The sequence below is a fragment of the Ursus maritimus genome, unplaced genomic scaffold (genome assembly GCF_017311325.1).
Source record: "Ursus maritimus isolate PB19 unplaced genomic scaffold, ASM1731132v1 scaffold_5, whole genome shotgun sequence".
Classification (NCBI taxonomy): domain Eukaryota; kingdom Metazoa; phylum Chordata; class Mammalia; order Carnivora; family Ursidae; genus Ursus; species Ursus maritimus.
The window spans coordinates 18,164,601-18,189,140 of record NW_024426663.1 but is presented as its reverse complement, the minus strand read 5'-3'; the positions used below and the strand labels follow the sequence as shown (position 1 = coordinate 18,189,140).

General features: G+C 35.2%; 1 long non-coding RNA gene across 11 annotated transcripts in view; it reads left to right on the top strand.

Annotated features, from left to right (window-relative positions):
- LOC103672165 overlaps window positions 1–24,540 on the top strand; it is a 337,318-nt gene that overhangs the window by 209,410 nt on the left and 103,368 nt on the right. Inside the window, exons 9-11 of one of the 11 annotated variants that reach the window (XR_005832423.1) lie at window positions 2,273–2,411; window positions 9,524–9,612; window positions 10,577–11,422. This is a non-coding gene — a long non-coding RNA (uncharacterized LOC103672165). Of the gene's footprint in view, window positions 1–2,269; window positions 2,412–9,523; window positions 9,759–10,576; window positions 11,423–24,540 lie in introns of those variants that run through there. The other 10 variants (XR_005832416.1, XR_005832419.1, XR_005832422.1 and 7 more) reach the window with 10 other exon arrangements.

Here is a 24,540-nt window from a genome sequence, read left to right as displayed (position 1 = left end):
TGCTGTTAATAGAGATCTATGCTGGTGCTGAGGAAAAAGAGCAGGGATGATTGGAATGCTTCTGCCCTGGGGGCTACTTCTCATTGCCAACTGCAACACTGACTCAAGTTCTCACTCCCTGTTTCAAATGGTTATGTGTTGTCCTATCTGGAGGGTTTTGCAGAGCTCTCCATCCTATGCCCTATAGCCTGCTATTTTTTAAAATTTATTTTTATTTTTTTATTTTTCATTACGTTTAGTTAGCCAACATATAGTACATCATAAGTTTTTGTTGTAGTGTTCAACGATTCATTAGTTGTGTATAACACCCAGTGCTTATCCCAACACATGCACTCCCTACTACCCATCACCTGGTATAATATGCTATTTTAATAATTTTCTTTTCTTTTTTTAATTTAAATTTAGTTAGCCAACTTATAGTACATTATTAGCTTCAGATTTAATAATTTTATTTTCTGCTTAAATTAGAGTTGTTTTCCCTTGTCTATAATTAAGTACCTTGATGACCTGAGTGTTACTAAGATGGGTTTAAAAATACGTGAGTGTCATGTTGAATATTTTTATCTATGCTACTTCAGCTGTGTTTATGTTTTGTCCTTCATTGCCTTGTGTATTACTAAAATTTAATACTTGAGTGAGGGTTTTTGTCTCCCTCACCTTGTAGCTTATAAGTAAGGATGATAATGGCAGTTATTTAAGATTTCTCGGTGTTTGTACTATGATAACCTCATATTCAGAATGTTGTAAAGAGGCTTTAGGTCACTTATTCCGGGGTAGATTTATTCTGGTCTTACATCACTCAAAAAATGTAGAGTTTTCTTGAGAGATTCCCAAATACCATTTCTTTCCCTACTGCAATTCTGCTGAAATGTACTACTGAAAAATCATTGAAAATTTAATTGTTTTCTTATTGTTGCATTTTAGTTAATAAGGAAAAAATAAGCTCGGTTCATGAAGTTTATAAAGCCTACACATTTCCCTTTATTCTTCATCTTGACTAATTGAATTTTTATGCAATGAATTAGTCACTCAAACCACTTATTCAGGACTCTTAGCTCATCCTCCAAATTCAGTTGTCATGAAGTCCCATCTTGTGAATATGTCATCTCTTCCCCAACACCTCTTCATGCCACTATCCTAGTATGAGCCTGCATGGCTTCTCATTTTACTTTCATTGGCTGCAATGGAAGGCTGCTATATGATTTTGTAGGTTTCAAAAAGACTCTCGTTACTGATTTTTCTTTTGGTTCAGCTTTGCATCACAAAGAAGGCAATTTTCAAAAGTTAACTGAAAAGAGCACACATGAATATAACCAACCATTGGTACAAAACCACTTTAAGCTTTAGCTATCATTTACAAAGAAAGTAGTCTAGAGGAATAGCATGTTTTAATAGGCAACTCAGATTTTCAGAAAGCTGTAGACAATAGGCTATTTCCGGACAAAGGCAAGATTAGAAATGAGATTGCTGGAGCATAAACTGGGACCCTGGAAACCTAGAAGACTGACTTGGGCTTAGGAGGACGTTTTCCTTTGTGAGTTTCAACATGCTGGTATATAACTCAGTTAACGTGAGCAGGAGCCAGATAGATGTCAGATGTGTTTCCTTCACCCTTCCAGAGCCACTCTGCACCACTCTCTTCTTTGCTTTGTGCCATGTACATACAAAACACATTCAGTTCTGCACCAGTAGATTTTCTTAGACTTTAGCTTCTGGATGGTCGTGAAGATGAGAGATACTGCAGAAGATCAAAAGGTGACAGCTCAGAGAGGTCAGGGTTTTTATTCGTCAGATTGGCCCTGCCACATTGCCAAAGTATTGTCTGTTTCTCTCCTATGGCTCTTCGGTCAGTCGTAGGGGCGGTTGCAACCCCATGATTCCTAGCCCCCAGGCACTGTGTCATACCTCAGTGGTTTCTTTTACTCCCACCTGTACTTTCTAAATAGTTCTTCCCTTCAGTTACCTCATCTGAGTGTATCATCTGTTTTCTGTTGGCACTGTGGCTAATGTAGGTGATACTCGAAATATTCAATAACTTGTAAGCCAGGGGCAACAGCTAATTAAACAGATGCAGCTGTAAACAAGCAGTAAGGTAGCACCAGTACATACTTTCTAAGTATCCGTTGCCGGTCATAGAATGTGAAAGAAGTATTTTGTAAGTAATAGTAGGTACCCAGTGTCAAAGTTTACAGTTAAAAAAAAATAAAGTAGGTTTAAGATCTGTAATAACATCTTTCCTATTCTCTTCCCCTGCAATGTGCTATCTAAGTAGCAGAGAAAGAAAGCCTTGGGAGCCAACCCCGCTATGGAAGTGTGGTGATTACACACTGTCGGCTGAGTTGTGTATCCACTCCTTTGGGTAGAACTCCAGGTGTGTTTTTGGCCTACAGCTTTCTTGTGAGGCCAACAAAGTAAGTATTCTAGCCTCTACCTCCAAATCTTGCTCTTAAATCCACTAATACATCATATCTATACATACACAGAAACCATTTTCAAGCACACAGGATCATATGATTGTAACTGCTCACACCTTCAGCCTAGCCCAGTGTCTCTTCCTCTTCCAATGCAATAGTTTTTCTGTTTGATGAGTACTTCCCCTCAGATAGCATTCCATCATCTGTGCTGGGGACATGTTCACCATGCCCGCGCTGCTATTGCCATGTCTGAGAAGCTTTCCAGGCAAAATTCATCACTGTTCTCTGTGCTTCAAGGTGCTTCTCACTCTGTGTTGTGATTTAATAGTGCATGTTCCCGTCACCATTGCTAGATTTTGATCTCCTTGAAAGCAGGGATCAGATCTTTTCATCTTTATAACCTTAGGGCTTACAACACTGTATGTGATGGACTCGATAAACATCTGTTGAACTGAATTCAGTGAAAGTTGATGGAGGTTTGATGGCGGGCGTGTGACAGAGCAGGGATTCAAACCCAGTTCTACTGTGACTCCCGGGTCTGTGCTCTCATCCCTGCCAGGGGTGCTGTGGTTCCTCATGGGTTCACAGCAGTTGTTTCTCTAGTAGATGCAAGTTTATTTTTGTTAATGTTAGGTTTGCCTCATATTTAGATTAATGATTTCTTATGTGTCTTCTCAGCTCTGATTTACATGTACATCGATGAGTTTTGTGTTCTTTGTACCACAGATCCAAAAAATAAGAAGAGTTTCAAAACATGCCATTGAAAATAAGATTTTTTTTTTTTCACATGAGCTCTAGTCCTATTCTTTTCTTTCGTGGCAGGGAGCGAGAGCAAAATGAGAGGCAGAGGTATATAAAGTGTTCGCGTAATACCACAGAGAGCCTGATGTATAGTAATGGGTCCAGGATCGTAAACGTCTCTCTTGGCACTCTTACCACTGTCAGATTATTACTGTGTTCTCAGATTCAGCTGAATGTGTTCAAGGATCTTCTTTGGTCTGAAAGGTCAGCTGCTTTTAGTTGTGCACTGGTAGAATACTAATATGTCCTTATTCAAATTACCTGCTACAGCACTTATTAAATTGATGGCCTTTGCTCTAATTTAATACTGGTGTCGTTCAGAGGCGGGCTGCAGCAGCACTCTGTGCTGAACTGGGTGATGCTGAGGCAAAGTTCAAGCTGAAACCGTGGTTTGGGGCTGCATTTTCCCACTAAATTAGCAGTCAGATGCGGTGTATAATTAATTAGCACAAACCAGGGAAAGCTTGTCATTTAATAAGGCTTTTTTATTTCCACATTACACAAACAGTGGGAATTGATCCATTAAGTGCCTGGCTATTAATGCTGTTTAATGTATGTCTGGTTGTTAAATTGAGATGTCTAGGTACATACGTCCAGAGTTAAGAGCTCCTCGTAGTTTGTTCAGTATTTGCTCAGATTTGAAGTCATGTTCCACAGAATCAATAATAGCTTCATTACTGAATTTGAGCCTGAATCAAGCAGGCATATGGATTTAAACGGAATGTTTCAGCGTGGTCTCAGAAATGCATTTCTGTATATACGTCTTAAAGTCCAGCTAGTTCCCTCCCCCAGAATTAATATTGCATCGTGTTTGCAGCATTCTCTGCTCCTTTCCTTTTTTTTTTTCATAATTTTTATTATATTATGTTAGTCACCATATAGTACATCCCTGGTTTTTGATGTAAAGTTTGATGATTCATTAGTTGCGTATAACACCCAGTGCACCATGCAATACGTACCCTCCTTACTACCCATCGCCAGCCTATCCCATTCCCCCACCCCCCTCCCCTCCGAAGCCCTCAGTTTGTTTCTCAGAGTCCATAGTCTCTCATGCTTCATTCCCCCTTCTGATTACCCCCCCTTTCTTTATCCCTTTCTTCTCCTACCGATCTTTCTAGTTCTTATGTTCCATAGATGAGAGCTTCCTTTTTGATATAATCCTTGCCTGCAGTTGCCGAAGGCAGAGAATAACTTTTCCTTTGTGGCGGTATTCAGCATAGTATCCTGGAATTGCAGTAGGAACGAGCCTTATGAAAGCCACAGAATGAGATTTCAGCTGTCCTGCCAAGATGGCTGGAAGGGCACACAGTCTTATCTGTGGCCTGAGTATCATGCAAAGCGCTGGATGTTTGAAACAGCACCAACCTCATCTTTTTTTTCTAAAAATGATTAAGGTTGATTCTCAGTTTTGTGAACAGGTTGTTCAGAGTTGGGAGGTGATTAACAAATGCATTCTTTAGAATCTAAAGTATCATCACATCTTACGTGCACAAATGATAGCATTAAGTGCTTTTTTTTTTTTTTAAGTTAATGCAGACAGGAAAACTAAAAACTTGAATGTGAAATGACTTTAAGAAGGGGGTAATTTGTTTGAACAGTTGATGAGGGCCATTTGCCACTTGGAAAAATTACTGTTTTTGCCAATGTCCTTCACATTTAAATTAGTGAAGTTAGTCCGTATATGAATTATTAACTGTCAGAGAAGTTAATTGTGTGTATATATGTGTTTGTGTATACACACATATGTATGAAAAAGTACCTTGAAGACTCTTTAAAAAGACCATTAAACATATTCATAAAACTATGTCAACATCTCTGATTTTTTTTCTTATAAACAGAGAAAAGTTTCTACAGGTTTACATAGGGAATATTAAAGCTGTATTATTGTTAAAGGATACCACCTGGGATTATTTTTTCTTCTTAAATAGCAGAAATGTTTGAGCTGTGAAAATTTTGTACTGAAGAATGATGAATTAAAATGTCAGTGGCATAAAACACTCCTGTTTTGGGACCAGATCAGATCTGTGTTATTGTACTTACCTTATTCTGCCTTATATTATAGTCAGATGTTTTCATGCTTGTCTCCTGTCTTGACTAAAAAGTCCTCTAATGCTGGGGCATGTCTAAGTATGGCATTATACTTTTAATTTTTTATTGTGCCAATGAAATAAAATTTAAAATAAAAATTTTTTTTTATTACGTTGGCACAATAAAAAATGTATAGTGCATTTGGGTGGTACTGAGGGGAAAACTTGTTTAATTGAATGGACAATTATCTTAAAAGGAAAGTAAGGAAAATATTTTATTTCCTCACGCTCAATCCACATAGTGCCCTAAAATTAATTTATTGTGCTAGTAAATGTATAATTTTGGATCTTCCATTAAATTTCCTGCCTCGCCAATTTCTCAAATAGTAACAGAACTACCTTCATGATGTCATTGTCTTTTTCTCAGCAAGAAAGTTTTGTGATTATTTATTCACTAAAAAACTCATTCATTGATTCACTCATTCATTGGTTCTCCAACATTTAATCAGGGTTATTTTATGCCAATAACTCAATAATACACAAATATATTGATTTTTTTTAACCGTTTCCCTTTTTATGGTATACACTGCTTTTTCAACGACTTTATCAAATAAAATGCATTTTTATCACCTGCTAAACTTGGTAAGCTTTTGTGTTAGAATTAGGTCAGTCACCAGTATTTCCAGTTCTGCCTCCTTCAAGTTAGGTATATAAAGTATAGATTTGGCAAATGGCTTGTGAGAAGTGTGTGATATGTTACATTGTCTTCCCTCTGGCCCTCTGGCCATGGAAACCTGCGTTGAAATAATTGTCAGCCTGAGTCCCTGGGTTTCTATGATAAATAAAACATCTTATCCACCTATTGACCAGGTGGTGAGTTAGAAAGAAAATTTGGGTACTAATATTTGGGTGTTGTTCACTTCCACTATATAATCTTGCCTATCCTACTCTGCAAATCATTATAAATATGTTTTCTTCTTGAATGCAATACCTGTAAAGTAAGCTAAGAGAAAGGAACATTTTAAAAATATATATTCAAAGCATTTTGGCTCCATAGAACAAAATTTGATGGAGTATCCCAATTTTTCATGATTTTTAAGTTTATATATGTATAAAAATAGTAGTCTATGACCTAAAACTAAAGCTTTGCTGTGACAATTTTTTATTTTTAATTAACCAACAAAAGGGTACCTTTTAAGTTTAGAACTCTTCCTAAACCCCAGCAAGATTGTGATTTACCTAATTGTGTGAATGGCATGTCTAATTTGTAATACTGGGTCAAAGGACAGAATGACAAATCTCATTTTTTTCATTGGTCTACTTAATAGAATAGATATACTTGGATAATTTGGATAATTACTGATCTAAAAACAATTACCTAAAAATACAACTCATGAACAACATTATGTTGAGATATAAATAAAATTTACTTCACAGTAAATTCTGTCAACTTTAACCTTTTAATACTTTTGGTATATAGTATTTATTGTTATTAACAATTCTAATTTTCAGGAGTAGTGATATCTAAAAACTACTAGCCTCTTGGTTTTTGGCATTGATTTTTAAATATCAGTTTAACACAATTATTTTTAAACCTGTCATCTGTAAAAATGTAGGAAATGAATAATAAATGTTAGCTGACTACTGATGGGCTCATGTGAGAATATTTGAGTTCTTATTTTTTTTAAATGTCTTTGGAATAAAGGACAACTTTAATCTGCACATATAAAATAATAAAAATTTAGAGTGAATTTTTAATTAATGAATATTGAATAAGCAAAGGGCAATATGTAAATACTTAAATTTGTTCATTAAATGTCATAGTGGACAATCATTTGGAAAGTAAATTATAGCAAAAAACCTTTAATTGGTGTTTGGTTTATATTGGGATTTGGAAATAATGAGTTTTTTATGTTGAATTTTTTAACCAGACTGACTTTAATACATCTAAATAAGATTTGTGGTTTGCTGCTTATTCATCTTATTACTGTATAGTATACAACTGAATAAAACATGATCTGTATAATAAAGTCGAGCTATATCTTTAAAATGGCTACCAAATTAATATTCTAGAACATTCTATAAGGTTACATATTTGTTATACTATATATTCAACCTGATGAAGCTCTCATAAATTCCCATTTTGTGGTTGAGGTTGGTTATATACAGTATTGACCTTTAAAAATAACTTTTTGAGCGAAAAACTGAGTGGAAACTTAACAGTTATTAACTTAAAGTATTAGAACATATAAAGCCTACTATAAAATGTATTACAATGTCTAGGAAGTTATGTGGTTAAAGTGGTCAAAAACATTTCCATTCTCTATTTGCTTCACAAAGTTAACAATGAAATTTCCATATTTTGAGTGATTATTCTTCTAACATGTCCAAAGTTTTATGACTTTTTGTATGCTTTGAGTCTCTAATATTTTTCTAAATACTTTTTCTTTTTTTCCTTTATTTTTTTAATAAAGATTTTATTTAAGATATTTTTTCCAAATAAATTTTATTAGAAATAGATTTGGTACATCCTCATCTATAATACTGATAAGAGGAAAATGATTTTAATGCTTAAAAGGAAAAATTGGTAATGAGATTATTGTGATAAGTGAAATTTGATGTAATCATTAATATGATACAAAAGTATACATAAGGATATGCAAAGGTATTCACAGTATATTGCTAGTAAAAATGAAGTTAAAAAATAGTATGGATGATTCTGATCTTTTTATAAATACATTTTATGTTAGGTTTTTTACATATGCATACATATAGTATGTGCATGTCTATATCTGTGTACATGCATGTACAAAAGACTGGATGCATGAATAAATAGATGAGACTAAAGATCTTTTTAACTTTATTTTTTTGTATTTGAATTTCCTTTTTTTGAATTTAAAAATATTTTTCCAGCTTTATTGAGATATAATGGACATAAGTTTAAGGTGTACAACATGATTTGATACACATATATTGCTAGATGATTATCACAGTAGTGTAAGTTAATACCTCTACACCTCACATAATTACTACTTTTTTGGTGAGAACATGTAAGGTCTATTCTCTTTGTAACATTCAAGTATGTAATACAGTCTTGTTTACTATAGTCATCATGCTGTAATGAATTTTCTTAATTTTGTAAGATGAACAGTGTGTTCTTCGTATTAAGTAAAATGTAATATGTTTTATTATTATTTTGTGACCTATCAGAGAACATTGTTAAAGAAAATTTATTTCATTAGAATATCTGGCAACTTTATTACAATAATAGTTTGAACCTTTGAATAAAACTTTCATGAAAACTTTAATTGGTTTGAAAACATGAAGGAAATGATGTTTTTTCCCTTTTTCCTACCTAGGTATTTTGAAATTGATATTTTGAAGTGAGTTAGCTACAGATATGTTGTACAATAATCATCAAAACATCAGCCCATTAAGCTTGCTGTCCTGACCTAAGCAGTGTTTTTACTGAAAGAAGTATGGTCCTCAAGATAATTCCCACATAAGGCACTGAAATCAGCATTAAAGGGTTTTGAATTACAGCTGATGAGTGTGCATGGTTGAAAGGAGATAATTTTTTTTAAGTTTTAAATAGTGTTTAAATTTATAAGAGAAGAGTTGCATTAACAGAGATTGATATCTTTTTTTTTTTTTTTTTTTTTACACGTGAACACATAAAAGAAGAATACAAAAGAGTGACCACATGTATTTTTTAAAAAATACTTTGGCAGGATTTGAAGAAATAATTACTATTGAAATAAAAAGTGCACTCTTGAAAATGTATTTTCTCAGGCTAAAACATGAACAGCTACTTATATTTCATACTTATTATGACTATAGGCAAAATAGTAACAAAACACATTTTATTCTGGCCATTATATGTATGTTAGATTCAACTGCAAAACTCAAAGAATGCAAATATTTTATTGGCCATTCAAAACGATGACATTCCTTATTTATTTAGTAGTATTTGAAGTGCAAAATTACACATGCACATTCTTTTTAGGCTACTTGTTTTATTCCCATCTGAATTAACTGAAATATATTTCCCAGTAAATATCTTTAGCCTGAAGCCTAGAGTATGGGAAAGTTATTGTGGAAAAACACTTTTGGAATATCCTTGAAACATTCAATCTTGTCGACTCACAATCTTTTCTATAGCGTATTTAGGTCACTAATGGTAATTTTGCCAAGAAAAACCCAATGCATTTAGTTTATTTCATTGTTCTTCTTATTTTCAAAATCTTTATTAAATTATTCTTCCTTCTTTCCCCATTACAGGTCTTGAAATATATGGCCTATAAAATCATTCTCATTGGGAAAGAATTACAGACAAGTCATCATCCTTTGAGGATAAGTTCGATTAAAAGGTAAATTTAGGCCTCTGGACATCATACAAGTAATCACTACACAATGAAATTGTTGTTCACATCAGAAGCACTGATTGTTACCCATTTTGTGTGTTTTTAAGGCAAACTGTCATTGAGAATTAAAAATGTGTTCTTAAATGAATAAAACATGTATTTTTAACTCATCTGTAACACTTCACATATATTTTTAAATAGTTTAAAATAGTTTGAAGTAGGATTTCTGAATTAATCATTGTTTTAAGTAGTTTGGATTAGAGTTTTAAATCCCATATTTCCTGTGAAAAGAGGGAGTAGAAGGCAGAACATTTATATTAGAGTGCTTTACATACTAATCATCTGGAATGGGATATAATAAACTATTTCAAATGTTCTTCCACTTATAATGATAGGATGTCTTCAGATAATTTTACAGAATTTATTTTATTTTACTAATTGATTGGTATATTCATCATCCAGAGATATATTAGTGAAAGCTGGGTTCTAAATCACTTTCCTATGATAAGCTTTCCAATTAATTCTTCTCACACTGTTTTCCTGGTGACATTTGAACTTCTTTCATTATATAAAACACATCTGGAATGAGACATTGCCGAATAATAATCATGGATGCTAACATGTTAAAGATTGGACCCCTGACATAGTTAAATGTGTTCTGGTTTAAAACAGTGACCTCAACTAATGCTGCTTTAAGTGAACCACATTTAGAAAGAATATACAGGCAGGTCTTTTTAGCCTGCCTGTCATGTGGTAGAATTGGTCAAAAAGAATGAAATCAAATTGCAAACTGGGTCTCCCTTGTTTAATGGAATTAACTATATTCAGTTATATTTTTCCTCCCATCAGCAAATATTTTTTCTTTCTTCTCATCTAATATGAAAAATATTATAATAAGTAAATATTTAAAAAGGATTACCTAACACATATGTTAAACCGTATTACTTATAATTTACATTTGTATCATAAGGTTACTGAATTTCTTCTGTGGTGTATTTCATAAAAGAGAAGATGCTGATAAGATCCCGTTTAAATGGCTTGCTAATACCAGAAGCAGATCATTTAAAATGGACCTTACATCTTTATAGGATGTTAGAAATGAAGACATTACCTCAAAATGTAGGTAATTATTGCCTCCTCTTTTATCAGTGCTATTTTCTGAGGTATTATCATAAGAGAGCACTTTAGTATTAAGCAGGGCCTTCGAGTGGCAATAAATCAGTCCAACTGAGTCATCATTGTCTAGGGCATCTGGACTACTGCAATGTTGTGGATCCTACCGAGAGTGTGAAATCACTTGACCCTTGGCATTAACCTTTGCTGAATGAATAGACACTGCTTTCCACATCGAGGAACAAAGCAGAAGACTATTGATTAAACACCACATTCACTTGATATTAAATACTGGCTGAACTCACTTCTTGCTTCCAGTTCCAAAGGGAGAAGCTCAGAGAGTTGCTGAGTCTCGAGAGAATGGATGTTTGTAATTCAGAGCAATGTTTTTCCTGCAAAGTACTTTTTTTTCTCCTTTGATCAATAACTAGCAGCCATGATCAGCCATGAGTATGTATTGTCAATTCTGACCTGTGTATTTTATCACTGAAGGTGAGAGGTCACAGTGCTGTGACTAATATTTCAGGTCTAAGCATGAATTGTTTCCTGACTTCAATATCTGTTTGAAAGAGCGATTTGTTTTATTTTATTTCTTGCCTTATGAATCATTGTTTAGGCAATTGATTTGTCTGCATTAGTAAAATACACAATTTTTCTAAAATTCTTGGGTTTTATCACTGTTTTTGCAGATGTTTAATTTTCTAGACCTTAACATTAGAAGAAATAGTGATAAAACGACACCCTTAGGATCTACAATTTATTTTATTGGGGAAAGAGAAATATTATAGTTAAATAAATTATTCAGATGAAAGCAAAAGCTTTGGAAGAGAGTGTAGCAATACATATGAGCATAAAGAGAACAACGAAAGATATTTTGTAAGAAGTCTTAAGCTAACTGTCTTTTGAACCATTGCATGTGCCTATACTATTGACAATAGTTGGACAGCTCCTGTGTAGACCTACTTTATCCGGAAAGAGAACATGTATTATTGATCAATTCATGGAACTAGAATTAAGTTTAAAAAATTTTAGCTACAAACAGAGAAAGTCATTTTTATTTTAAATGTAAATAGTTTTTGTGTGCTTCTATAACTGAGATTATTTTATTGCAGGAAGGAACATAAGCAGCTACCTTCTTCTCTAAGGTTTCATATTATTGTGGACCAAGGATATTGCACCAGGAAAGCTCCTTAGAATAATTGTTTTCGTCTCTAAGGGTTTGACTGGCTTGTGTGGAGCACCAACCAGAAATTCTAGATCAGCTAGTTGTGAACCTGTCATGGTTGAGCAAGGATCCTTCCTTGCCTGAATAATAGAAAATACTTCCTCTAAGGACATAATGGTGTAATTTAATACACGCACAGTCTCACACAGTTTGCACAATTTTTGAAAAGGAGTATTAGAAGGCTGCGGGAAGTTGATAAAATGAATCATGCTGCTAAACTTAATGGTCAATCCTTTTGATTTGATGCTTTCTACGGGATATGTAGCCCCTGAAATCTTTCTTTAAAAGCTACTGAAGCTTAGAAAAATGTGAACAATGTTGAATTTAAACACTATTTTGGTTATGTATTATATTTTCCTTTTTCTTCATTACTAAGGACATCTGTATAGAAGTCACTTTTATTTCACTATTATCTGGAGCGCAGGCATGTTATATGGACACAAGAACCTTGGCATTTATTTTGACACATGGGGGTACCTAGGTACAATTTATTTGACTGTAATAATACAGTACCACCTTGTCTTGTGCATGCCAAAGTGTATGAAGTTAATTGTTTACAAATACTGATGTTTTTAAGGTGGTAGTGAATGAAAACATTGAACTAGAATCTGTTGCTTTGAAGTACCAAATAGAGGTTTTTTTATTCTGCTGTGCATGCTAGTGAATTAGGATAGTTTTGTGACATTTAAGACACCATCAGCTGTGGCTGTGCCAAGGTCACATGGCAGGTGGTGACATAGCTGTGATTAGAATCCATGCAGCACGTACTGCAGGCCCTTTGGTGATCTCTTTGGTGTCTGTGTGCAACTTCCAAATGGAAATTATTTTAAATAAGGTTGGTGAGATAGAATAAAATGATAAATAGTTACAATCTATTATGACAAATATTGGAATTCCATATCAGAATTGGAAGAAGAAGGGAGACAGAGAAAGAGAGGGACAGGAAGGAGAAGAAAAAGAGGAAAACATTCCTAGCGCAGCCCTGCAGATTAAAAAACACGATCAGATAGGAACCTCACGCGCTTATGCTAACAGGGGGGAGGAGTTTGTAATTTTTTAAAGCTCAAACAAGTAAGTAGGCTCTCCAAATATCTGCCAGATGAAATCCCCCATCCCTGTTTTTAGAGATAATCTAGAGATAGTTTAGAACACACGTAGGTAAAAGTGAAAAATGAATCTTTCTGTTCTTTAGAGGAGAGATCGAGGGTGGTTACTTGTGAAATGGATTGTTTCTACATTAAAAACTGAGGTACATGCAGGGACTTTTGAAAAGTTGAGGTAGTAGAACTCCAAAAGTATTCTGCCATATATAGATTATTCAAAATTGATCGCTTCTGAAGAAAAACTTTGACATGGTTCCCATTTATCTGATCAGTCACAAGAAACTTTTCAAAAACAGAAAAAAAGTTCTCTGTAACAGTTCATATCTGAAAAGGACAGCTCTCAAGGTTTCCATAGCCTGAACATAATAAGTCTCCAGCCTGGTTGAAATCTTTTTAGTGAGAGTCTTTTGTTTCCTTGAATTAGCAGAAGACTTTGAAATTGACTACACATTGTTAAATCTTTGCTTGGGATCTAGTAAAAGCCCATATAGTTTATCTGACACAGTCGAGTTTATCTTTTTACATTTGTCATTCCTCATAAAAGATATCGACCGGAATTTTTGTGACTTTGACCAGCAGAAAACCTTAGCTGACATACTCAAGGCTGAAATGCACTCATCGGAAATGGAAGCACTTCAACCCTGCCCCTGTGGCGAGAATGGCTTCCCGTTAGACAATCTGGTCAGATTCTTTATGGACCCAAAGGGAGGTACATGTGCTGGGCATGCGTTTATGTTTTTTCTGACCTACCTGCTCCTCAGAGCTGCATTCTAAGACTGCTGCTTGTGTAAAACCTTTCAGAACTATGCATCATTGATCTAGCCATAATCACACTGATCTGTTGGCTTTTCACTAAACTTTACTTAAGTGAAAACTAACCCTCTGCTTCCTCTTTGGGCTTATGATTGACTGTATGTCTTTCGAATGGTGTGAAGATGCTGGCTGTGAAACTGGAATACTGCTTTTAAATGTCTTTAAAAGAAGAAAAGAAAAATGTGTCCCCTCCACCACTACAGAGTGAGATAAAAGAAAATAATGACAGTGGGCACTGTGTTGTCAATGATGACCTTTAGGGAATCTTTTTAGAACATCTCCACATCTCGAAAAGGCTTTTCTTTTCTCCCCCGAAATTGATTATTCCAAATTTATTTTTAAAACAATTTCACAAGGGTAGATTTTAATTCATTGATGCAGTTTTTCACTTAGGCTACGCATGTATTAATTGAGAGTCCCTTTATTAATTTCCTGGATAACTGGCAGATGACACTCCCTGCCTGAGATACGGAACTACGACAGGTGAAGAACTACTACAGGGATAGAAAACAAGGAGCTGCAGGATGTGAAAAATTGGTCAGAAGAAAGAAGGACAACACCAGGAGAGTCTGGGCATGAGATCTAGTGTAGGATGTCATCAGTCCTGCTCTCCATTCCGACCCCTCCCAAGTCACTTAGGATCTGTGGACTTGATATATGAGGTTAAGCTTTATACACAACACATGGGTAGCAAGATACCAAAAGGCATAAAAATATAAACTGTTTTAAGTGTCTTTTATGTGGGAAGAGTTGATTCCAGATGTTAAGTTTTCACTATATACATTTGTAATTTCATGACACTAGGGTAGTCTTAAGTATTTAGTAATATTTATGGTCCTCACTCATTTCTCCCAGTACATTCCATGCATGCATGTAATTTTTCTACAACTAATAGCTTATTCTTTTATAAAGAATGGTAATGGGAGTGGGTAATTATCATCTAGTTGCTTAGGACTGTACTTTTGTGTATGCAAGGGCAGACCTCTTGCTCCACCTTTCAAAATAGCATTCCTAATCATCACAGTGCACCCAGAGCTGCTGAATAGGGGCATGTGTGCTGACCCGGATTATTAGCACATCCATCTAGCCAGCAACACTATGAAATACTTTCCATTTTTCACATTGCACATTTTTATGTGAAAACACACACACACACACACACACACACACACACACAAGCAGTTTTAAACAGTATAGCACTGTTTAAGAATTAATGTTTGGGGCGCCTGGGTGGCACAGCGGTTAAAGCGTCTGCCTTCGGCTCAGGGCGTGATCCTGGAGTTCCGGGATCGAGCCCCACATCAGGCTCCTCTGCTATGAGCCTGCTTCTTCCTCTCCCACTCCCCCTGCTGTGTTCCCTCTCTCACTGGCTGTCTCTATCTCTGTCGAATAAATAAATAAAATCTTTAAAAAAAAAAAAAAAGAATTAATGTTTACAATCATGGGTTCCTTTCACATATTATCCTAATTCTAAAATTAACAATAATTAAAAATGGTGGCTAAATAAATATTTGTAAAAAATCTTGGTTTCTTTCATATTTTCTCTAGATTATTTTTTCTTCCAATTATATAATAAGGGTTGTCATTAAAAATACCATCTGGTTGGGTATAAAAATGGTCTAGTTGGCTGCAAATAAAGGTTGGTGCGTATCTTCACCATTATCTCCAGGTGAGTTTGGTAAGGTGAGTGATCATGCAGTAATCAAGACAGTGGCTCTAATAGGATTTTTTACAAAAAGAGCAGCTTGTGCAATAATCAACTATAGCTCTTATAAAGGGAAAAGTTTTTTATCCCATAATATAAGGAATTATATCCAATAGCCAGAAGAGAATGAAAAGAGAACTTTTAAGGTCTTGCCTGATAAAAGAATCTGGTGACTGACTATAGCAAAGCACTGTTCTTCCATTCCTCCAGTGTTCAAGCTACTCCATTTAATGTTGTTTGATGCCACTTATTTTCTGGTTCAGTAAAAAGATTTCTTTTATGACTTTTTAGAATGGTCATGATTCTCAGATCAGGTTACCAAATATTATTAAATTAGGTAATAACATTATTTATTTAGAATTAATGTGGTGTAATGTCCTTCCTAATTTATAGTATCTATTCCAGAAAATACTTCTGGGATATATTATTGTCATGAGTATAAGTGATAAGGAATGTGAAACAGTTCCTGGCAAAGAAATTACCACAAGATACTCAATGCAAAGAAATATCTGACGCTTAACAACATGTTCAAAAAAACCTTTATGAAGGGAAAAAAAAAAAAAAGTCCTGGGGTTTTGTGTGAGGGACCACCTTCAAGATGTGTTTGGGCAGTCCATTTGTTGGATAGAAATTTTAACCTCACTTTCAAATGGCATTCTCATCCACTTGAGTTGCTATTGTATCCACTGAGAGGAACCCTACACTTACTGGTTTCCATCTCTTCCACTATGCTCTCACTCCATGAGAGGAGAGAAGAGTAGGTCCATCAGTATATTTGAATTCCATTCTCAGAAACTGAATGTTTGTGTATACTTCAGCATTTCTGAAGGGGCCCTAAAACTTCAAACAAACTAGGCAAAAGGAGCCCCAGAGCATTAAACCGATTTTAAGTGTGCAGCTCGGACATTGAGACTTTTTTTCTTTTTAAAATACCTTCATCATTCTGAGCTAGTTTTATCAAGAGTCCCAGAGTCAATATTAAGAGTCTCAGTCAAGTAAAGTCTCTTTGTAAAGATACTCATTGTAGGGATAATAGCTTACTACTAACAAAAAATAAAACATGGGTTAAAAATGAAGGTGGCTCTAGTGGAATTTGTTGTCATAAATATAGTTTTAAAATAAGTTGTACTTCTTAAGGCATTCACGGTGTTTGCCAGGGTGAGTTAATTGTCCATCAGAAGTAATGGATCCCTGGTGAATTATTGTTGTTGCTAGACACCAGTTTCAATGGTGATCATGGCTTGGCCCAGGGACTGGTCTGCTTGCTTGCGGATTAACCGATGTTCTTTGGTGCATGGGATGAGAAATGTGACATTGACTTTGGAATTGTGATCAATAGCCTTTGATCTCAGAATCCCTTACCTTCCTTTTTGCAAGTGAAATGGGCACAAGAAACACTTTTCTCTCTCCAAGATGGTAAGAGGTGTAGATCTCTAATCTTCTAATTTTGCCATGTAAGTAAAGGCTGGAAAACAAGAAGAGGCAGAAGCATCCCTATTTTATATGTTTACTACTTGGAGAATAGTGTAGACAGGGCTCTGCATTTTAAAGTTTTCAAAACAAAAGAAAACTTTCTTTTAATGAACCCAGTCTTACATGACCAAACATCATTATGTTACATCATTACATCATTTGCCTTGGGGTTCCACCTGCAAAATAGATTATTTAGTTGGGGATAAATCTTCTAGGATGAAATTCTAATATCAGGCATACTGTCTAATGTTGATTTCAAAAAGCAGAGTGAAAAAATACAAGTGAGAAATTTGATATAGAAGCCTAGATTGCATGTGAAGAGTCAGATAACTTATAGAGTCAGACATCTTTATATGGATCTACCTTCAAGAAAATGAATTTATACTACTACTTCATCCTAGTGTTTATATTTTGGCCCATGTTAAGTGTGCCTATTTCTGTTTGATGGTATTAACATTTTATCTGTGTTCTATGCAATTTATGTTTTATTGCACTCTGTTTTCATTTGTATCATCTTTATTTTTTTTTATTTTTTATTTTTTTAAGATTTTATTTATTTATTTGACAGAGATAGAGACAGCCAGCGAGAGAGGGAACACAAGCAGGGGGAGTGGGAGAGGAAGAAGCAGGCTCATAGCAGAAGAGCCTGATGTGGGGCTCAATCCCAGATCGCCGGGATCACGCCCTGAGCCGAAGGCAGACGCTCAACCGCTGTGCCACCCAGGCGCCCCCGTTTGTATCATCTTTAGAATGAACTTTTTTCTTCCCTTGAGAATATACCAATTCTATTAATGGAATATCCTGAATCATTATTGAAATCTTAAAACAAGTTTTCATAAATAGTTTCATAAAAAATATGTGAGTCTTTTGACTTTAACTCTAGTACTTCCTAATTAACCCACGTCTTCACTACAGCAAAGGATATGCATTGACGTGGGGATTTGTGGTCCAGCTGCAGATTGGTTAAGTTTGTTAATGTATGCAGACAGTATGCCAAACACTCAATGGAAATGATACCATTCATCTTTACAATAACCTGGAGAAGAAAGTATTACCTCCATGCTCTTTACTCCATTTGCAGAGGGAAAAACTCAGGCTCTAGCTCAAAAATGTTAAGTAACTTTTCCAAGAACCCCAAGCTAATAAGTGAGAAACCCAGGATAGAATTCTTGAATAATTCTACTCTTAGTCACACTATACTGGCTTCTCTTCACTCTGTATGATCAAGATGAATGTGCATTTCATACTAAGAGTTTATGTTTATGCTTTATGTTTTCTAATATTGTGTCTGGTAGTGAAAAGGTTACTCGGAAACAGGGTTGAAGATCTTTTCTGTTCCTCAGTTTGGAACATGTTTGCTTGCTTAGGCTTTGGTCATGACTGCAGTTTATCTTTTCTTACTTTATTAGAAATGTTCTTTCTGTATCACTCTCAGCTTTCAGTCTGCATCTTATTAGAGAGTAGCTAAATGAGTAATCATTAATGGCTTTTTGTTAGTGTACTTCCAAATAATTGGAGAAATTACATTACAGAATGCTAACATGTTAATTTGACATTTATTTTGGTGTTCTTACAAAAAACTTAAAATGATTTTTTAAATATAAAAGGTATACCAGTGAACTAATTTGGTTTGAATAATGATATATGCTTTCAAGATAAAGGTAGGAAAAGTAATGGATCTACAGTGAAAACTAGTAATTTTATACCTGGGTATACTTGCTTAGACCTTGCTTATTTTATTGTCTATCATCATTTGCTCTTTAGATAAATTTTCAAGGTATTGATTTTTTAATTAAAAAATATTGTTGCATTATTTTTTCTAATTTTACTGCCTAAATAAACAAGCAGCATGTAAAATTTTCTAATTTTACTGCCTAAATAAACAAGCAATGATGATCTGTCATTTCACCTACAAGAGTTAATTTTAATTAATTCAACTGAGCAGTTACTATATTTTAGGTATGGATCTGGCACTGGGAATATAATCGTGAACCAAATAGACAAGAAGTCCTGCTCTCAAGAAAATTTATATGACATAGGAAATACTGATAAGTAGAATATATAGTATGATATACAGAAAGAGAGCTAAGAAAATAATGATGGAAAGGGGCTGAGGGGATATTTGAGATGGTCAGTTTTAGATACAGTAACCAAGGAAGGCCTAAGTGAGATGGTGTCATTTGAATAAAGACTGAAAAGAGGTTAGCTAGAAAGTCAAATTTTAAAATGATTTGTCCTATAAAATGTGTTCTGTAAGTCAACGTAGGTGGTTTGTTATTTCCTTGGCACCATGTAACTGTGATATCGCTATTAGTGTTTGTCTTGCTATCAGCCCAATTATAATAATTTTTTAACTATACTTTTGTATGTGTGTGTGTGTGTTCTTTTGGGCTCCTTTGTCCTTTTACTGATGCCCAGAGAATTCAGAGGCAATTGGTTATTTTTTTTTTTGAGAAAAATAGTATCTTTGTCATTCAACTGGCTGGCCACAGATTATTGAGACGGAAGACAGAATCTGGACTATAGTTTTATTTTCCTATTAAAGAAATGCATAATGCCAGGAGACTAGAGAACTCCCCTTTTCTCCATGGGAGACTATCCTTGAATATCATCTCCTTACTGCAACCAACTGAAAGTCTAAGAGTTCCAGGTGATGAGCAGTTCTCTTCATTGATCACTATAAGGTTCCATGATTGAGCTACTAAAAGCCAAAACTCCCTATATATCCAGTGCACAAGGATGGAGAAAGAATAGATCTGAAATTTGATTGAAAATACCTTAAAGAACAATGCTGTATTCGTGTGTGTGTCAGCTTTAGTGTATATATCCTGTTGAGTGATTGGTTAACATTTGAAGCACTTGAGTTGGGACTGCATCTGCCAGGGCTCAGCCCACCCTTGTGGCTACGACCAGCGCTTCAATTATCTTTATCTCACCTCCAACAAAGGATTTATTAATTAAGATAATTGACTTTAGGAATGATTACTCATTCATGAAATAAGTGATGTTCAAGATACATGTACTGTCTAGAAATGTTACGCACTCATCTCTGCCCTTGCATGAACAGGGTTTGAGAATCTAGTGACTACTGTAGCCTTTCCTTTCTATTTGTTTCCATTTCTCTGTGGAATGGCACTCTAGGCCTGGGATTTTGTCAAGGTGTGATTTAGACATGTATGGAGAGGCTCTTTGAGTTAATCCAACTCTATAAACTGAATCCTGTGGCTAGTCTCCAATGATTTTTCCTTGCATGGTATGACTAAAAGGAACAGGAACTGAAACTTCATTGCATTTATAGAAAACGTTGTATAGTCATCTAAAAAAAAAAAAAAAGGCACGGGTGGCAGAATTTGGTTTCAGTCTTACAAATTTGTGGGAAGTGAACATTTAGGTTATATTTACCTGTAACTTTTGGAAGCCAATCCTTAGGAAAAAGAATCTCATAATTGTGGATAACCATGTTGGTTTAGGTCAGCTCACAATTACTACAATGAAAAAGTGTCATTTGGAAAAGGGAGAAGGGAAACAGATGGCTGTCACATGGTTTATAGCAATGACTGAGTCTCAGTGGAAGGAGCAGTGGGGCTTCCTGTCCTAACAGCTCCTGATGCTGCTTTTTTCTCTGTGATGAGCTTTCATGCCCCATGTCATGATGGCCACATCTGATCTGGGCTTTGGAGAGTGCACCCCATTGGTAGTTGTGCATCTCTCCTCCCACTGTCTATGGTGCACATGTGGAGGCCTGGGGGTTCCATTGCAGAGTGCATGGTGATGGGCAGTTCTCTGCTAGCTTGTTTAATAGTTCAGTTCCCTACAAACTGTAGTAGAAATTCAGGCTGTTTTTGTCTGTGAAAATACACCTCTAAAGATCTTGCCTAGATGGAATCTTAAACATGATAATCTTGACTCTTGGGGCGGGCATTGATGTTCTGACCTTTTCTCCTATTAAGGGCAGCAACCTTGAAGCCAGTTAGAACAACAGGATGCTGGGGCAAGGCCCTTGCTTCCGTTGTTCAACAGAACACTCTTAAAGAAATATGCTGCTTTACAAAGTTTATAACATAATCTTATCTATTTCTAAGCCTACCATTCTTTTGAAAAATCTTTTTATTTTAGGACGGTTTTAGATTCATTGAGAAATTATGAAAACAGTAGAGAGAATCCTCCTATAACCAGTACTTAAGTTGCACTATTATTAACTTCTTACTTGAGCATGATACATTTGTTACAGTTAGTAAGCTAATACTGACACACTATTATTAATTAAAGTGCTTACGCCATTCAGATTTCCTTTGTTTTCAGGATCTCATCTGGGACGCCACCACTCTCCTTAATCCCTGTGTTTCCTAGTCTCCTCTCCTCTTGGCTGTGATAGTTTCTCAGACTTTCCTAGTTCTTGGTAACTTTGACAGCTTTAAGGAGTGCTATTTAGATATTTTGTGGAATGTCTCTCAACTGATAGTTTTCTTCTTTCTTTCTTTCTTTCTTTCTTTCTTTCTTTCTGAGGGAGTATGAGTGAGCGAGCAGGGAGGGGCAGAGGCAGAGGGAGAGAGAGAATCTTGAGCAGGCTCCACATTCATTGTGGAGCCTGACTTGGGGCTTCATCTCAGTACCCTGAGATCATGACCTGAGCTGACTGGTATTATGAATTTTGGGGAGGAAGATCATCTGTTTTTATCACATCTTACCAAGAGTACATACTACTAAAAAATGAGTTATTGTTGAAGTTAACCTCAGTCACTCAGCTAAGGTGGTGATTGTTAGAATTCTCCATTGTAAACTACCTTTCCTTTCTTTTAGAAAGAAGCTACTATGCACAACCCACACTTAAGTTATACTCCACCTTTTGATCTTGAAGTTATCTACATAAATTATTTGGAATTTTCTACATTGGAGCTTTGTCTATTCTCCTCTATTTAATAATTGAATCATTTACTTATATGGGTATTTTAAAATTCTTTGTCTTATAATCTGATATTTACTTATTATGGTGCTTAAATTGTTCCAGCTTGGTCATTGGGAACTCTAGGTTTATCTTGTGTGTTTCTTGCCTTGGTTCTAGAAATAGCCATTTTTTCAAGGAGCCCTGGATCCCTTTATTGGATTTTGCTTGGAATTGTGCTGAGCCTATATATCAAGTTGGAAAGAATGGACATATTAATAATATTGTTTTCCTATATATAAACATGGACTATCACTTCGTTTATTAAGATCTTATTTGGTTCCATTCATAAGCATTTTGTAGTTTTCCTCCTTTGATCTTATCATATTTTGTTAGATTTACACCTAAATGTTTTCTTTCTTTCTTTCTTTCTTTCTTTCTTTCTTTCTTTCTTTCTTTCTTTCTTTCTTTCTTTCTTTCTTTCTTTCTTTTGGTGCTAATGTAATGGTATTGTGCTTTACATTTTACGTTCCAGTTGGTCATTGCTGATATGTAAAAAAGCATTTGTCTTTTGTATATTAACTTTGTATCCTGCAACCTTTCTATAATCATTTATTAATTCCAGGAGTTTTTCTGTTGACTCTTTGGGATTTCCTACATACACAATCATGTAATCTGTGAACCAAGACAGTTTTATTTCTTCCTTTCCAATCTATATATCTTCTATTTCCTTTTTTTTCTTGGTCTTATTGTATTAGCTAGGATTTCCCATACAATATTAAATGGAAGTGGTGGTAGTAGCATCCTTGCCTTGCTTCTGAGCTTAGAAGGAAACATCTCATTTGTCATCATTAAGTATGATGTTCGCTGTAGGTTAATTATAGATGTTCTTTATCAAGTTGAAGAAGTTCCCTTTTCTTCCTAGTTTGCTGAGGGTTTTTATCATGAGGTATAGCTTTTTGTTACCCTCATAGGTGAGACAGTAACACTAGAGGGGGCTGAAATGGCACAAATATCCTTCCACTCTGCTGAGATAAGCTCAAGCGAAATCTTTTCCCTTGGAAAGGAGGTCTTTGTTACATAGAATGCTTTGGGCATATTTCACAGTAATTACTCATCTCTCCCTCTGCCACAACTATGGGAGGATTTTTCTTGAATTTTCACCATAGGAACCTAGTGGGGTCCAGAAAATTCATGAGACTCTGGGGGCTCCCTTCAGACTAAGGCCTCCTAGGAGTTTCTCACTTTTATGCTAGTCCACACTCAGGCTCCAGTACTTTGTCAAAGTTACCATTTGAGCGTCCTCACCAGTTTATACTCCAGCAGTTCTGTCGTAAGAATGCAGCTCTTTTATAACTTGCTGGATTCTCTTCTCTTTCTGGATTTTGAAAGGGCAGTGTTCCCTACGATTTCAGTTCTCTGATGGGTCCAAGAGTCATTGACTCATTGAAAAAAAAAATATATCAAGCATGTTATTTTTAATTGCTTCTGTTTGGACTATAGAAATAACTAGTACATATCCAAAGTAAAGAACCTTCAGTCTTTTTAGAGTTTGCCTTTGGAACTGGGGATATATTTCAAATCTAAGAAAACGGGAAAATCTATGCTCTCTTCCTAATGAGAATTAGCATAATATAGGTTCTAAGGTCCTAGGATGCAGCAAAACAGGGCTCAAATTCTATTGCTACCCTATATTAACTGTTGGATTTGTGAATTTTCAATAATTTCTATGGTTCTGATTTTTTGGCTGACAATAAGTTATGTTCAGATAACCTGTATTTACTTATTAAGTACTCTTGTGCTTGGTACCATGTTGGATGTTAGGAAATGAAGAGTCACTAAAAAATGAGCCAGGTATTAATTTGCCATTATTCTTAGACTATAACAATGAAGATGAAATAAATGCCCCAGAGTGGACAGATAAAGTGCCACTAGGAAGGTCATTATTGACCGGTAGGGATTGGGAACAGAAATATAAAAGAGGTGTCATTTGAATTTATTCTTGAAGAGGAGGTAAGATTTGGCCGCACTAGAATAGGAAGAATGGGTATGCCAGAAAGAGCCATCTGAATGAGCAAAAGGTATACATATTAGAGGAAATTTTAATTTAGTTAAAGAATGAGTGGAATGGGGGAAAAAAAAGAATAAACTACTGAGTATCTACTACGTGTGAAGAAATACTCTTTTAAAAATGAATTTGACTTAATAATAAAACCCTCCTTCCAAATTTGGTAGTATTTGCTCCATTTAAAATACTTTTAAATTATTCCACCATGCTATTTGTACAACATTACACTCCCTTGAGAAGGCACAGGGGAATGAAAATCCTGTTAGAAAATAATGTTGTAGCCAGATGTGAGATGTGGGCAGATTTAAACACCAGGCTGAGGAGTTGGGGCATCATTCAATAATTTTTGTCTTTGGTTTATTTCTCTTTGACCTCTTAAAAAATATGTTAGTTGACTGATGAATGGATAAAGAAGATACAGCATACACACACACACACACACACACACACACACACACACACACATGTTCACACAATGGAATATTACTCAGCCATAAAAAGAATAAAATCTTGCCATTTGAATGACGTGGATGGAGCTAGAGGGTATAATGC